Source organism: Adiantum capillus-veneris, chromosome 6, assembly GCF_014529385.1.
Source record: "Adiantum capillus-veneris isolate H3 chromosome 6, ASM1452938v2, whole genome shotgun sequence".
Taxonomy (NCBI): Eukaryota; Viridiplantae; Streptophyta; class Polypodiopsida; order Polypodiales; family Pteridaceae; genus Adiantum; species Adiantum capillus-veneris.
Window position 1 is genome coordinate 131,427,737 of NC_140936.1, and position 18,297 is coordinate 131,446,033.

Genomic DNA, 18,297 nt, shown 5'->3' on the forward strand with positions numbered 1-18,297 from the left:
TCAAGAATTACTCCCCTCTAGCCGCTCAGTGGATCATAGAATCGGAAATGAAAGATGTTCTAGACATCCTGCATAAGTATCATGAAGCATTACAATTGATGACAATTGTTTAGAAGCCAGAGGGATGTAATACTTTTAGCTAAAGCTACAAATGAATGAAAATGATTTTTGTGCACGAAGAACTAATTTATGGATTTAGTGATACCAATCAATAATTTAAATAGACGGGTAGATTTTTCGACGCAATGTACAATATGAAAATTTATTGGTGTCTGAATAGTATGATAAGTAGAACAATAGTCGGACACGGTATAGAACACATTAAAAGAAGCACATGAATAAGACAGTGTTCTCAATTCGCTCAAAAAACTCACGATTTAATATTTCTATTATGGCCGCCCAAAGAAAATGGCCAGTCGGACTAAGTCCGGAGGTGCATGAAAATAGCATAGGCAAATTTGTTGCAGATAGGCTTGAAATCCCCGTTTGGCAAATTTGTTGTAGACTTTAGATGCTTCTAAACAACTGAATTGAAAGAGATCCACTACAAGCACACGAGACATGGAGTAGCGGAGTTCCACCCGAAGAGAGCACTGGCCCCAAACTGTGGTGTCCCTTTTGGTATTTATTTCTATTTCTTCAGCTCAGTACAATGCCGATAGCACTGCACACTGCTCTGGATCTCCACGCGGAAGCATGCGAGAGAGTGAGTCCTAGCACATATTTAGAGACCCTTGGCCTACCAAAAGCAGTTTACATGAAAAGCACCTTATCCAAAAGCATCTGGTCCCAAAAGCCAACGCATAAAGCTGCTAGTGCAATCCACAGAAATCTGTATAGCTGCCACGTCAACAGCGCAAAACGAGGATGTCCATACAGCCACTATGTCATCAGCAACAAATTCTTCAATGTGTGTGTGTGCGCCTCTTATTTTAGGCCGAGGTCCCATAAGTTGGTGGAGGTTAGGATTTTAATCCTAACCTTTCTTTAATAATTACGCCACTCGTTGAGACTTGGAAAGTTGGTAAGAACTTCGTCTTCTTTGGCCTCTACTAGGGTTTAGGCCCCTTGGCTAGGCTCGCATCTGCAAGCTGGTTAAGGTTAGAGCTAGACTGCCCAACTCTCTTGGTCTTTAGCAGCTTGACAAATTAGCAGTTTGTGACATCCCCCCTTCTTGAAGAAGAGTAATCATCCGCCCCCTTGGTGGCCAACCTTCTGTAGCCGAGTAGCACTGCGTTCTCACAGGAAACTGTTTTGATCCTTTGAAGCAGGATTCACGTAAGGAGCCTCCTTCCACCTCAGCTTCACCCCCCCGGCCCCCTCCACTATTGACTCCTCCACTCCACCTCCTCCCCCCCAACCTCCCGCTTTCACCCCTTCCCCCCGTTGGACCCTCAGCTTCAACACCCGATCCATCACGCACTCCTCCTCCGACACAGAGGACGACTGGACACTCATCTGCCACAGCTCCACGCTCTCTTGGTACTGCTTCACTACAAGCCAAATGGCTTTGGCGGGATAGGCCTACTTGAGGATACCGCTTCTCGTACAAGTCTTTCCTTTTGCATCAGTCCCTCGTGGGCTGACCAGTTTTGATGAAACTGGCCCGTGGGGCGGTAGGCTTTGGCTTTTACCCGAAACTCTTTTCTTTAGACACACACAGAGACAGAACGTGCAAAGGAAACCTGCGACGGGAATTAACACTTAAGCACACACACGGCTCGGAAGCTAGAATGCCTCGAGTAAACGCCGACAACCTGTAGGCCCCAAAATTGGTGCCCCTTTTGGTATTTCTTTATTCTTTAGGAGGGTAGATTACAAAGAAGAGTCCTGGGAATTATTTATCTGTATCGAGCTAGATACCACCTCTTTTGGCCAAATTTCGGCAACATAACAACCTCAAAAATTGCGCGAAACCAATTCCCCTATTAGAACTCACTTCTACTGGCATATACCCTCTGATTCCTGCCCAAAAACAGTAAATTCAGCTGTATTTACTGGTTTTTGCCTTGTTTTCAGCCCTAAGCAGTCCCCTAACTGTCCTCTGCCAGTGGGGCACGATCCTCAAGGGTTCTAGCGTCCGTATGGTTGAAAAACAGTCAATTTACAGCGCATACACAACGTTGAATTCGCACCTGTACGGTGAGGTTATGATCCTCACCGGTGCCTGCTTTGAAGTAGCAGCTAGCTACCCTTGTTCCTGCTCAAGGAGGCTCTTGGCTCAGCACAAAGCATGAAACCACATAGCTGCACATCAGTCAAATGAAGAGCCCACTTGTGGGGCATCACATAACTGCACGTAGGGGAGAGAGAGAGCAGTGTGTAGTGTGCAGGGCATCACTCCTAGCACCACACTGTACATGAGAGGGAAAGAAAGCACTCCATAGCTTTTAACCTGTTTGACAAAAACCAAAATGAGACCTCTCCCAGCATAAAATTCAGCGCCCATTTTTCTGAATGGGACAAGTGCATGGAAATCAGCCACTTGGCGCAACTACAAGCTTTTGCCCGTTTCAAGGTTGCACCCTAAAAATCTCCCGACTGGTTGCCCAGTCGACTTCGCGGTAGAGTTGTAAAGTGTTCCCCTGATCATACCGAAGGTAATGATGCGAACACATTCCACGGCCCAGAATAGCAGTTTCCTAATTTTTAGGAGGTGCTTCCGTTGGGCTCCCACTTGTCATTTGACCATCTATCCTCATTGGGACCGCATCAAAAAGTGCAATGTGGCCAACTGTCGGATACTTTCTGTTGGTAGTCCCACCTTGACTTTATGCCTTTATTGAGTTCACTTCCTAGTGTCCACCAACTTTCTAAGTGCGACGGGGGGACCTACATGATCTTGCTCTGAGCCTAGACATCCTCTTACTGTACGAATTCCAGTGCCGACCACTTCCCGTCTGCGGGTGAAACTACCGTTCACATTGGCATACAATGTGCGACCGTTTCCTACTTCAAAAAGAGGGTCTTAATAATAAAACAAAAATCATTGGAAAGAAACCAACAACTAAGGTTAGCAGTTGCCACGTCCTCGTGACATAGTTTAACATCTGCCACGTCCTCGTGACATAACCCCCCTCTTGAAATCGCAAACGTCCTCGATTGCATACCATAAATACATGACGCTGATGATCTTGTGCTATCAACACTCTTTTATCATCGCATGTATCCGCAAGAAAGGTCGTACACATAGATACAAATGACTTAATGAGACCTTCATACTTCTGTCATTTCCATCTATTACACTGAATTCACATGTACATTTGATGTGCTAGCTCTATCATTACCCCTCCTTTGCACACATTGGGTTGGGGCATAAGTAGGTTGTAACCCAAAGGCTTCAAGGTAAAGGTGCAATACATTTGGTGACTCTGACATTTCATGCTCTTCCATCCACTTTGCATCCATAGGCGGATAGTTCTTGAACTTCACCAAATAGCGCCTTGCAACCTGCCCTTTAACTTTTCTATCCTTATGTGCCAAAACTTGCTCAGGTACCAGGATCTCATCAAGTTCCTCAACTTCTGGCTGATCCTCATCTAGCATATCACCCATGAAGGGTCTTAGAAGACTCACGTGAAATGCATTATGAATCTTCTACATCAGGAAATTTCAGCTTGTAAGCCACATCGCTGATCTTGTTAACCTTCTCTTTTCGAACCTTAACAATACCCAATCACCAGGTGATAACAGCAATTCACGACGGTGACGATCAACAGCCTTTTTGTGCTTTTCCTGACTCTTCTCCAAAACAACTTTAATCTTCTTATACGTTTCATCCATGTTCTCAACATATCGATCTGCCTCAAGAAATTTATTCTTTGTATGCAAAATAGAAGGAACCTTTTTGCCACCTTCAACAATCTCAAAAGGTGCTTTGCCTGTGGACAAATGCACCGTATTATTGTACGCATACTCAAGCATAGGCAAATACTGTTCCCACTTACCCTTATTATCTGACAAATAGAATTTCAACGGACAAATGCACCGTATTATTGTACGCATACTCAAGCATAGGCAAATACTGTTCCCACTTGCCCTTATTATCTGACAAATAGCATTTCAACAGATCTAAGACAGTAGAATTAGCCTCTTCTGACTGTCCATCAGTTTGTGGATGAAATGAAGATGAGCACTTGAGCGTAGTGCCCATGTTCTCAAACAATTCTCTCTAGAACAAACTGGTCATGCGAGGATCACGATCACTGATAATCGATTGTGGCATACCATGGTACTTAAACACATTGTACATAAACAAGCGTGCCATCTGATCAGATTTTATCTTCTTCCTGACAGGGATAAAATGGGCCTACTTTTGCTGAACCTGCAGATAATGGTCCATATACCATCATTCCCTGATGGTGTTCTTGCTTTTCCCATGGATTATCCGGAATCGGAAGTGGTTGTAACAGCCCTAGTGCCTTTTGCCTGTCAAAATTGACCTTTTGGCAAATCACGTATGCTCGCACAAAGGCATCCACATCTCTCCTCAAGATGGGCCAATAAAAGAATGTCTCTACCGCTTTAACTGTCGTATCAATACCACGATGCCCTGCATATGGTGGGACATGACTCTCTTCCATGACCTTATGTCGCAATGGCCTAGTGACACAAAGTCTGACATGCATCATCATAAAACAATCTCTGAGGAAGGAGGTAGTGCTCATGATGTTGCCCCTCTTGTAACTGTTCAAAGATCCTTGCAAACTCTTCATCAGTAGCATATTGTCCCTTCATGTCTCGTAAGGTCTGATGGTCTGTTTGGACAACAAAATCAGCACCTAAGAGGTAGTGCTTCCAGGTAGAAAGCGCATGAATGACAGCCAAGATTCTTTCTCATAGACTTGCCTAGTCCTCTATGGCCCTTGCAAAATTTGGCTTTCATAAGCTACTACCCGTCCATCTTGCATTAGAACTGCTCCGATGCTACTGCCACACGCGTTACACTGGACCACAAATGACTTCCTGAGATCTGGCAAAACAATTACTGGATCTGAAGTTAACTTTTCCTTTAAGAGACTAAAAGATGAAATCTCTTTTTGGGTCCATCTGAAAGTGGCCTCTTTCTCTTGCAAAGCGTGAAGAGGTGATGCTATCTCTGCAAAATTCCTGATAAACCTTCTATAGTAGGAACACAATCCCAAGAAGCTTCTGACATCGTGCACAATCTTCAAGTCGGGCCATGTCTTAATAGTTTCGACCTTTGTGGCATCCATTCTGACACCATCCTTTGAGACTATGTGGCCAAGAAAGTGGATCTCTTCTAGGAAGAATTCACTTTTCTTAGGATTGACAAGCAGCCTGTGACTGTGAAGCTCTTCCAACACAATGGTCAAGTGATGCCTATGCTCGTCTTCATTCTTCGAATAGACTATCATGTCATCGAAGAACGTCCCAACAAACTGTTGATGCAGGAGGAAAATCCGGTCCATCATTCTGTTGAACGTGGCAGGAGCATTTGTTAGTCCAAACGGCATCACTAGAAACTCATAAAGACCAAATGTAGTTCTAAACGCAGTCTTGTGCACATCCTCTGGCCTTATATGAATCTGATGGTACCCACTCTTAAGGTCTATCTTGCTGAAAATATTAGCACTCTCTAAATGGTCGAGAATATCAACAATTCGAGGAATAGGAAACCTATCCTTGATGGTATTCTTATTCAACGCATGGTAATACATACACATGCGCCATGAGCCATCCTTCTTCTGCACTAAGAGCACTGGGGAGCAAAAGGGTGAAGAACTAGGCTGAATTAGCCCCTTCTCTCATAACTCCTCAACCTGGCCCATAATCTATTTTTGCTGCGCCGCACTAACCCTGTGGGGAGGTCTATTTGGTGGGCTACACCCTGGCACCAAATCTATCCAATGGTCCTCAGGTCTCTCTGGAGGCAATTGTGACGGTAATGAATCAGAAAAACAGTCACTAAACTTTTGCAAAAATGCTGACCTTAGCTTATCTAACATAGATAAATTTGACTAATCATTATCTGAGACATCACGTGCAAAAATCAAGTACACAGAAAGATGATTCTTCATTACAAAAGTGATAGCAGAAGCAGATACAATAGGGACAGACTCCTCTTTGAGCTTTACATCCAAAACATGCGTTTTGCCCCTATGCTGAAGGGTGATCGTCTTGCCGAAGACATCCAGCAGGCCATGTACTCTGAACATCCAGGAAATCCCAAGTAGCGCATCGCACCCTTCCAATGGCATGATATAGAACTCTTTTGTGTCCACATATGACTGAATATACAGACGTAGCTTTCAAATAATGGGAGTAACACACTCTGAGTAGCCAGGACATGCCAACCCTACCTTTGCTGTGTACCCCATCTCTTCAGCTCTGATGCCTAGCTTCATAGCTAACTTTGGTGAGATAAAGTTGGCTTTGGTACCTGGATCAAAGAAGATGAGTGTCGTCTGATCCCTAGCTTTACCCCATACCCTGCATAACTCACTGGCATTTGTACTGGGCCTATCACCCACCATGTCTGGCACCAAACCTACCGTGGGTTTAGGCTTCTTGCCTTTTTGGTCCTCTTTATCATCAAAGTCAGCTGGTCTTTTCCTTTGTGGACAATTGGTAGCAAAGTGACCAGGCTCCTCGTATATAAAGCATTTGTTTTCAGCCATTAGGACCTTCTTTTCCTCGAGCGACTTGCACACAAAAGGATTCCTTTTCTGTTTCTTTGCCTGCGCTCCAGAAGTCTCGGCTGAATCCTTGTCTTTGGTGGCCTTTTCTGACCCTTGCGACTCTTCAGGAGCCGTTTTCACAAAGTGCTTCTTCGCTGAATTTTTCTTCTGCTGCCCTCCTTTTTTGTTGCTCGGAAACCCACTTTCCTCTCCTTTCAACAAGGCAAGACCAGTGTTCGCAACTTCCATAAGCTGAGTGAGGGTAGCCACTCTGTTCTTGGTACAGTAATCACAAAGCCCTTTAGGCAGCCCACAACAATACTACTCTATCTGTTCTGTCAATGGCACAAATCTGAAGGAGGTCAGTGAGAGTGTAATGCTTTAAAAACCTCCGATTGTACTCCAGCAAGCTCTTGCATGTAGCCGAAGTAAGCTGGTGCCAATCTGTCATGACGTCGGCTTCAAATTCATTTGACAGCCAAGCAGATGCAAACATTTGCTTGAAGTAAACCCAAGTGGCGGGTGCCTTCTTTGCATTAACAATATCGTCCACGATGTAAGCGCATTGTCCTTTAAGAAAGTGGCAGCTTTCCTGACTTAAGAGGCCTCTGTAAAATTCCCTCCTGCATAAGCTGTATCAAACTGCTAGAGGAAAGTAACAGTCTTTGCTTTATCCTCGAAGCCGCTTAAAGTGCTGAACTTTACAGCTGCACCACCTTCTTTGTAAGCTTTCATCTTTTCGAGTGCCCCCAAATTGTCATACGGAATCGTCTGCAACATGGGCACTGTAGTAGGCATGATCCGCACATCTTGGCCATTAACATTTTGCGTCAGAGGTGCGATATCTGGCTGCTGTCCAGAAAAAACCAACCATGCCAAAATGATCCTGTGGCATCCCAAATTGGCCCTGGTTGCACAGAAAACCCTGCTGCATGTCGATACTACTATACATGGGGTTTGGCATTATGCCTTGCAAACCCCCAAACACTGTTCCTAGCATGTACGGCTGACTTCCAGGCGGATAACCAGCCATACTTTGGAACAATGATCCATCCCCGAAATACCCAGGATGTACAGTGGGTGATGGAAAAACTCGGTGCATTGTCTGATAACCACTTCCCTGTCCATTCAAGACAGCATGCGGGCTTTGAAAGGTGGCGGGCTGAACTGGCATAACCTGTGGAATAGGCGTTCTAGCCACCTGTTCAAGCACGGGAGGAACCTGTTTTGGAGCCCTTGACTCCGCACCATGCGAGTGTTCCCTATCCTATTGTGTCTCATGAAGTACCTGGGCTTGAGCCTTAACAAGCTCTGTACGCGGTGTAGGTTGCCTATTTTGCTATTGCACTGGTGGCGCTTGCAAGAACTCCATAAACCTTGGATTCTGCACCAGTTGCGAAAAGACATTCACCGCGGCAAGTAACTGAGTCCTGAACGCATCATCCTCAAGTTGCCTAGTCATAAAGCCCTGTACTACTGGAGGGACATTCACATTAACAGGAGGTACAAACTGTCATGGCCGTCAGCTCACGCCAATCTCCAACACCATAGGGATTTCATGTCTCTCCTACGAAGAGGAACCCTCTTCTATAATGCTCTTCCCTTTGTCGGCCATAGTGTAATCCCGCGTTCCTATACTCTGTGTCTTTACCCAAAACAACTGAGGCTCACTCTTTGAGGAAAAAGTGATTGATATCCCCAAATGGAAACTTGAAACCGGCCCATGGGGCGGTAGGCTTTGGCTTTCACCATAAATTCTTTTCTTTAGACACACAGAGAGAGAACGTGCAAAGGAAACCTGCAACGGGAATTAACACTTAAGCACACACACGGCTCGGAAGCTATAATGCCTCGAGTAGACGCCGACAACCTGTAGGCCCCAAAATTGGTGCCCCTTTCGGTATTTCTTTATTCTTTAGGAGGGTAGATTACAAAGAAGAGTCCTAGGAATTCTTTATCTGTATCGAGCTAGATACCACCTCTTTTGGCCAAATTTCGGCAACATAACAACCACAAAACTTGCACGAAACCAATTCCCCTGCTGGAACTCACTTTTAAGGCATATACCCTCTGATTCCTGCCCAAAAACAATAAATTCAGCACGCTATATTTACTGGTTTTTGCCCTATTTTCAGCCCTAAACAGTCCTCTAACTGTCCTCTTCCAGTGGGACACAATTCCCAAGGGTTCTGGCGTCCGTATGGTTGAAAAATAGTCAATTTAGAGTGCATACACAGCACTAAATTTGCACCTATACGGTGAGGTTATGACCCTCACCAGTGCCTGCTTTGGAGTAGCAGCTACCTACCCTTGTTCCTGCTCAAGGAGGCTCTTGTCTCAGCACAAAAGCATGAAACCACACAGTTGTACATCAGTCAAATGAAGAGCCCACTTGTTGGGCATCACATAACTACACGTAGGGGGGGGAGAGAGCAGTGTGTAGTGTGCATGGCATCACTCCTAGCACTGTACACGAGAGGGGAAGAAAGCACTCCATAGCTCTTAACCTGTGACAAAAACCAAAATGAGGCCTCTCCCAACATAAAATTCAGCGCCGATTTTTCTGAATGGGACAAGTGCATGAAAATCTGCCACTTGGCGCAATTACAAGCTTTTGCCCGTTTCGGGGTTGCCGCCTAAAAATCTCCGGACTCGTTACCCAGTTGACTTCGCGGCAGAGTTGTAAAGTGTTACCTGGTCATACCGAAGGTAATGACGTGAACACATTTCACGGCCCAAAATAGCAGTTCCCTAATTTTTAGGGGGTGCTTCCGTTGGGCTCCCACTAGTCATCTGACCATCTATCCTCATTGGGACCGCATCAAAAAGTGCAATGTGGCCCAACTTTAGGATACTTTCTGTTGGTAGTCCCACCTTGACTTTATGCCTTTATTGAGTTCACTTCCTAGTGTCCACCAACTTGCTAAGTGCGACGGGGGGACCTACACGATCTTGCTATGAGCCTAGACATCCTCTTACTTTACAAATTCCAGTGCCGACCACTTCCCGTCTGCGGGCCAAACTACCGTTCACATTGGCCATACAATGTCCGACCGTTTGCTACTTCAAAGAGAGGGTCTTAATAATAAGACAAAAATCATTGGAAAGAAACCAACAACTAAGGTTAGCAATTGCCACGTCCTCGTGACATAGTTAACAGCTACATGTCCTCGTGACATTTGACATTGGATGACGATGGGATTTCTTTCACTGCAGCTTCATCTGATTCCTCGGCGACCCTTCCCAGGACCTTGAGGCAGCTTGTTTCCGAGTTCACGTCCTCTTTCTAGCCGCGAGAAACACCAAGGCTTTGGATACAATTGTAGGCTTTTTCTTTCCGTTGTGTCCCAGTTTCAGCATCAGAGGGATGCTTATGTCAGGAGCTTCAAACATGGGGTTCCAAACAAGAGCCTTCCTCAACTGCTCCTCTATGCATGCGGGCCAGTGCTCCTCTAGGCCACTCCAAGGACCCAAGCAGGCTCGCAACAAAGTGGTTCTCCCAAATCTTGCTCAAGCCAACTCGGCGCATCTTTGTAATGATCCACTTGATGGACGTGCTCCAAGGGCCGCTTGTATGAGGGTTGCTTATGCTACATATTAATTATGCTTGGAATATGGAGCCCACAGAAAGAAGAGAAGAGTGTATAGGATAACTTGAATCTATTCTATCGAGTGTTGGTCTACATGGGGATGCAGTTGAGCTGTCAAAGGATAAGAACGCATCTGGAAGTACATAAGATCGCCCTAATAAAGTATGTATGGGTGGTAGTAAAGCTAGGTATTTTCTTTCAGACTATTTTGACTCTCAAAGTCTCAATGAGTTTCAGTTGTGGAAAATGGTGTGTGACATTACCACCTACAGAGTTAACGAAGTAGCCCTAGGAATTAAGCGTGCTTGTGTGTGGTAGTCTGTTGGTGATATTTTTCGTCTGCTTAAAGAGGCAAAGCTAACTTGTGATGAGATATCCACCTTAAAGTTTGTAATCAATAGTTTCACTGCGCAAATGGTGGATGCTTGGGAGGAGACGCATAACACAATACATGGTGGATTGAACAATTAGTTTTTGCACTCGAAATGCATCTGTGTGTGAACTAAGCTTTGTTTTTTTTTTTTTCAGTACATTCTTTTTGCGCATAGAGCATTTTTTCTCGATACCTACGGCTCATTGGGCATCTGGAGCAGCCAAGGAATGGAGTGCTCACACTATCAAGTAAAAGCAGTGTATTTAAAAAATACACGGCATGGAGGTGGAAGGAAAAGAGCAATGCCCTTCACGAGACGTTCAATTGGTTCTACAGAGGTGTGGGCGGGGAGAGAGAGAAAGAAGACTAGAGGGAAAATAAGTTTGAAATGTAGAACAAGGAAAGCAATTAGCGTAAGACGATCAAAATCATATCATGCTTCGAGTGCAAAAGATCGATTCCGGCACTAGTTGGAGACAAGGCGGCGTGATGGCGGGTGTTGGGTGAAAAACTAATAAATTTCGGGCACTAACCATTTCTATTGTAATGCCAAGTGATTTGTTGAGGCCCCAATCAGTAGTCCCATGGGTCGAGTTTCGTTTATTTTGGAGTTTTTTTAATTTTAAGTGGTTTTATTGAGTCTTTAATTTAAAAAAAAAACTTGAAGTACTAAATAAGTCAAAACTCACAACTTAAAGCTTATTCTTGTTTGCACATTCTAGAAAATTCTCTCGAGCCAAAACAAGCACGCACTCATATCTTGCAACACATGGACGATACACAGGAGCAGACCACTATGCACAACAATGACAGCACCGCCACTCAAACCACAAAAAATCCGCAGCCATCACCTCATGCGAAATTCACCTCTTCAAATCCACATCAAACACATGCAGATAACCCAACACTGCAACCCGCTCCAGAAACGCAACAACCTCCCTAACCTTCGAATCCAAATGATCAAACCACCATGCGGCACATTTTTTGTGATCTTAAACCACTACATCATGCCAACCACACCTCTGTCGGATCCCCCACCAATCTCATCTCTAAACAGACCCACACAAGAAACAAGAGGAAGTGAAGAGGAATAGCGGGGTCTGTTGCTTAATGAGGAGCCCTCGCCTGCTGTCACAACACCTGGAGCTCAAGCAACCGCAGCAACTACGCCACGAAAATTTCTCGAGCGGTTCAAACAAAAGGTGATCAAAGTAATACCAAGTGACCCCGTTTCTGAAGCACGAGAAGCCAAGAGGAGGAAGAGAATGGAAGAGATTGAAACGAAATAGGCAGCTGAGAAAGAAACACAGATAATGCAAGAAGAATAGAGAAGATAGAGGGAGCAAGAGGAATGGTAGAGAATCGAGGCCGAGAGAGCTCACTTGGCTAATTTACAAGCACGAACAAAGGTAGAGAGGAAATTTGGTAGAGGAAAGAGCTCTATGCCTTCGAAAATTCCTCAAAGAGCAAAACAATGTGCTAAGAAGAAAAAGGGCAAGGTCACATCCAAAAAGCAGCGGGCCCAAGAGGAGAGGAGGAAAAAGTACAAAAATTACCCTCCGCAATGGACCAGGCAAGGGGATCCAACACCACCGCCAACAGCACAGAGATGGAGGCCAAGCACATTTTCTTTGTGTGAGATCCGAAAGTATCAGAAGAGCACTGAGCCAATCATATCAAAAGCATCCTTCTCTCTGGTGGTGAGAGAGATAATGAATGAAAATTCAGATTTGGTTACACACATACATCATGCTACATGAGACAAGGGAGAAGGCAAGCTTTCCATTAAAGCTGTCAACTTGAAAATCCACTCATAAACTAACATGTGTCACGTGCACATCTAACCCTATGTGCATGTGGACAAGCTATCTCACGTCTAGGGTTCAGGTTAGCTTAGAAGGTATTCTGGCACCTTTGTGAGCTTGTGCCCAGGCCGTGCATGTCCAGGTACTTAGAGTAGTTGCATATCCTCTGGTTGGACACAACATGATCATCAGCATGACATTCAGTACCCATCATGAGTATTTTACAGTGCATAGAACCCATTTTTCCAATTTACTCATTTTTCACTTATTATTTAATAAGTGACTTTGTTAAAAAAGTGAGTAGCGCAAATTTGCTAAGTTACTAAAAAAGAAACCTAGCGCTGGCACCTTCTACCAGAAGAAGCAAAAGAAGTTCCAGTAACTTGCAGGGCACCTTCTCAGCAAAGACCGACAGAAGGCTCTAGTGTTTCCGGCCAATAGAACTGACAGCATTTTTGGGATTCCTTTTCGTACCGTTTTCAGCAGCAGATTCAGCCTAGCATTTTTCATCAACAACAGATCCGGTCGTTTTCCAGTTTTGCAGACCTAGCCTAGCGTTTGCAGATTCTGACGTCAAATCAGCCCTAGCACATCAGCGTTTTCAGTTTTCAGCACTAAGACACCGCAGATTCAGCCCTTAGCCTCGCAGATCTCACCTACAACAGCAAAATCCTTGCCATACCGTAGAGTCAGCCAACATTTTCAGATTCAGCCCACTATCCGCAGATGTCAGCATCTACGTTTTCAGCGCATCGTCGCCGTGTCGTCGCCATCGCCGTCCTTGCCGACACAGTGTCAGAGATCAATAGAAAATCAGTGTTTTGCAGATTTTAGCAGTTCAGCCCTAGCGTTTTCAGATTTCAGCCCGTCCTCGTCGTCGTCATCATTGTCGTCGACATCGTCGGCAAGTCCATTGCATCTAGACCATTGTACCAGGTTTGTGCAATCAATAGCATTGAGAACCGTCCGGTGTCGTATTCTCTCTCTCTCTCTCTCTCTCTCTCTCTCTCTCTCTCTCAGTCTCAGTCTCAGTCTCAGCACCTTCATTCACAGTACCATTCACTTTGTTTGTGATCATTGCACTCTCTCACTAAAGGAACGAAAGGCTCTCCCTTCAGTAAGTAAAAGGAACCCTTGAGCACATTTTAAAGCACTCATCTTGAGCAATATCAACATTTACTTCCGTTGTACTTTACATTGATATCAAAGCTTTGGTAGTGTTCTCTATCACTCAAGGAAAGAACCACAAGAAATTTTTTGCTTGTTGTGGTCGCACGTAGCCCAAGTCCACTTGGGCGTGTCGATTCCTGATTGTGTTTTTGAAGAGTGACAGGTAACCCAAGAAAGAAGGGCTTGTCCAACCTCCCTTTGTTCCTCTTTTCACTCATTGAGAGCGGACCGTGCACTTAGCGGCCGGTCAATCGACATGAGGTGGGAAAAAGCAACTATGGTGTGGGCGCAAGGCCGCAAAGGGGTGCGCCCGACCGCAGGGAAGAGTCGAGCTCGGGTATGAGAAAAGCCTTCTCTAACACCGATTGCAAGCTAAGGAACTCAAGAACCTGAAGAACCAAAGAACCTAAAGAACCCAAGTTCCTCGAGAACTTAAGTACCCAAAATCTTAGTGTATGGTTATCACCCAAAGCGGAATGGATACTTTGCATGAAGGTGATAAGCATGGAGGTAGTGAAGAAGAATTTTCCCCACCAGGAGGATTTTTTTCCGACCCTCCTCCTTTCTATCTACGCCAGGGGTTGCACCAAATCCTCTAGAGGCTTTGGTCAAGTCATTGATAGACATGATGCTACAACAAGAGGGGCAAACGCGCCACCTTGGATCGCGAGCATGATCAAGCGCGCTTGGCGGCCAAAGAAAGAAAGACAGTCTTGGATCGCGAGCGCGAAGAAAGAAAGGCAGACTTGGATCGTGAGCACGAAGAAAGAAGGGTAGCCTTGGAGCGTAAGCGTGAGCAAGCGCGCTTGACAGCCGAAGAAAGAAAAGCAGCTATTGAGCTTGAGTGTGAGCCTGAGCAAGCACGCCAAGCCTAATGCATAGCGGCGGGAAGACAGACGAGCGGCCTTGGAATTAGAACGTGAGGCGCAGAGAGACCTATGCATGCAAGAGTTGATCCTACAGGTACTCACCTCGAAATCCGAGCCACTCAAGGACGTGGACGAATCATCCAGGTAGCACAAGTAGAGAAGCTGATTCCAACAACCCCGTCCCTGAGAAGTTGACATTCAGTAAGTATGACGGTAAGATGGATGCTGATGTTATTCATTCTTGGTTGCATCAATTTAATGCTTACTTTGCGACAATTAAGAAAACAGGAAATAGCAAAGTTTTGATGGCAGCCATGTATCTTGCCGGTGATGCCATTAATTAGTATCACACATGGAAAGAGGCACAGTTGACCTCGCACTTAGAGGAAGCTGAAGAAGGCGTGTCCCTTTCTTTTAATTGGGCCGACTTTCAAGACAAGCTCAAGGTGCAGTTTATGCCACCTCAATACCTAGCACGGTTGAAAGACGATTGGCGCAGTCTCAAGCAAAATGGTATGCCAGTTATGTCTCTCTCTAATCGTGGTTTGTAGCTTGGCAACCAATTACGCAAATCGGATGATGAGCGTAAAGAGGCATTCCTCTATGGGTTGGATGAGTATATTAAGTTTGATGTCGAAGTACTCGACCCAATAGATCTCAACAAGGCGGTAGCGATTGCTCTCGCACAGGAGATGAAGCACAACAAAGGAAAGCCTAAGGAGAACAAGTCTTCTCACAGTCCCTCGCAGACTCCTCAGAACCCACAGAACGGTAAGAATGGTAAGAACGGTAACTCTTCTAGCCAATCTTCCTCTAATCCTTTGGAAAAGAACTCTCAAAATGAATCCAAGGGTAAAGCTAACACACCTGCTAAACCTAAGCTCACCCAGATAAAAAAGCTGCACAAGGAATTATAGGAGGATACATAACGTAAGAAGACCAAGTCATTTATGCTAAGGAAAGTCGATGTTATCAATGCCACGTCAAGGGTCACATAAGACAAGATTGTCCTAAGAACACACCTAGAGAACCCACAGAATTCACATCTTCTATTAATGCAATCAGAGAGTACACAAATGTGTCCTAAGTTTCTCACGATCATGCCGATGCATCTCTCATGCATTGTTATGGTTATGTGAAACGCATTGTGGTCTTCTTTGATTCTGGTAGTATTCATGATGTGATTAGTGACTCTCTCGTGAAGACCGAACGTCTAGAAGCTCGACCCATTGATCCCGTGCGACCTCTAGTTTTGCTCCTGCATGCACTCTTCGTTTACGCATGAATGTTTTGATGTGACCGTGTCCATTCAAAATGTCCGTTTTCATCGAAAGTTTGTGATTTCTCTTCTCTCAGGATACGATTTGAGTTTTGGCATTAAGTGGTTTAAAGGTCATAATCCACAAGTTTGTTGGAAAGAAAATACTCTCAGTCTCGCAGTTGAAGGAGCACCTCTCGTGGTTCTTCAATGTGACACTCATATTCCATCTCTGTCACTAATCTCTCATTCTCATGTTTTGGACGAGGATAAAACACAAACATGGACGAGGATAAAACACGTAGTCTCATTCTAGAGAAGCATGATTTGTTGCATGAAAAAGAACATGAAAAGACTCATGAAACAAAACACGAAAAAGAACAAGAAAAGGAGACTCTCTCAGTCATTCCTTTTCTGAAACACGACACACATGTTTTGCATGATAGAGATGTGATTGTTCACAAGGATGATGGTTTGCATGGTGATTTTTCTAGTGAAGCTAACCTCATTGCAGATACGATCAGCCATGCAAGACTGTTCCAAGAACCCACTCAGGAAGTATTGTGTGTTCGCATGATTAGTCAACACGCATTATTCAAGTGTTTCGTTCGTGACGGTTTCTTGTATTCTCGTCATCATCTTTATGTGTTTCCTTTTTACAGGCATGCCATATTGTACAATGCACATGATTCACTCACGGATGAGCGCGGATGTATGCAGATCTCTCTGGAAAAGAAAAAAGTATGCATTCAAGGAATTCACATTGTTTTCCGATTGTCCGTTTTGTCAATCGCTTTTACATGTCTCTTCCTTGATATGACACAGTCTTAGAAAGAGAACGAGAAAGATTGGTCATCAAGCATCGGCATTTCCGTTGTGATTTGCAATATTTGATAGGTTTATGTCAAAAAGTCAAGTTTTGATCTCACTTTTTGCATGTGTTTGGTGAACGGCTTGGCACTCCGTCACTTTGCTCATCTGCATTGCATGCACAGTCCTTTAGAAAGAATAGTATTTTTCCAGTTACTCTACATGGAATGGGTATGATTATGATTTTGTCTTGGAAGTGGTTTCAAGAATTTTCCTCTTCGGAGATTCTTGATGAAGGTGAACCTACGTCCATAGAAGCAGTTGAAGCATTGAAGCCGCCACAAATCCCTTTGCGTCGCTTTCGGCGCAGTCCAAAGAAGCAAGCGTTGCATACCTTCATGAAGTTCAAGTATCGCACGAACCACGCATCAGAGTGGGCCGACAAAGAGTTCTTTGCAGGATTCCAGCAGTTGTTGGCGCTCTCCCTCAACGCCATACATCTCGGTACCAGTACCTCACTTTCAAAAGAAGGGGACGTCACGTGCACATAATAAGTGACTTTGTTGGAAAAGTGAGTAGGGTAAATTTGCTAAGTTACTATAAAATAAACCTAGTGCTAGCACTTTCTGGTAGAGGAAGTAGAAGAAGTTCCAATAACTTGTGTGCACCTTCTCAGTAAGACCGGCAGGAGGCCCTAGGATTTCCAGCCAGCAGAACTGACAGCGTTTTTGGGATTTCTTTCCGTAGCGTTTTCAGCAACAACTTCAGCCTAGCGTTTTTCATCAACAGTAGATCCAACCTGGCGTTTTCCAGTTTTGCAGCCCTAGCCTAGCATTTGCAGATTCGGAGGTCAGATCAGACCCAACACATCAGCGTTTTCAGTTTTCAGCACTTAGACACTGCAGATACAGCCCTTAGCCTCACAGATCTCACCTACCCGCAGCAGATCCTCGTCGTACCGTCGACTCAGCCAGTGTTTTCAAATTCAGCCCGCTGTCCACAGATTTCAACATCTACGTTTTCAGCGCATCGTCATCAAGTAGTCACCATCGCCGTCCTCGTCGACACAGTGTCAGAGATCAGCAGAAAGTCAGTGTTTTGCACATTTCAACAGTTCGATCCTAGCATTTTCAGATTTCAGCCCGTCCTCGTCGTCGTCATCATTGTCGTCGACATTGTCAACAAGTCCATTGCATCAAAACCATTGTACCAGATTTGTGCAATCAATAGCATAGACCTCTCTCGCCATAGAGAGGGGGGCCCTTGGAGGAGGGTTTGAGAACCGTCTGGTGTCGTATTCTTCTTCTCTCTCTCTCTCTCTCTCTCTCTCTCTCTCTCTCTCTCTCTCTCTCTCTTTCAGCACCTTCATTCACACACCATTCACTTGGTTTGTGATCATTGCACTCTCACTAATGGAACGGAAGGCTCTCCCTTTCGTAAGTAAACGGAACCCTTCAGCACAGTTTGGAGCACTCGTCTTGAGCAAGATCAACATTCACTTCTGCTGCACCTTACAACATGTGTCACGTGACACATTCAACTCTATGTGTCCGTGGACAAGCTACAGCATGACCAGGGTTCAGTTCAATCAAGTCAGTCTAGAATAGGAAGTGATCTGGCACTTTTGTGAGTCTGTTCGCAAACGGTGCATGTTCAGACACATACAGTAGATGCATATCCTCTGGTTGCACACAACATGACCATCAAATTCCCATCGGTAGCATTTTTACAGTGCATAGACCTATTTTCCCTATTTTTAATATTTTTCACTTATTATTTTT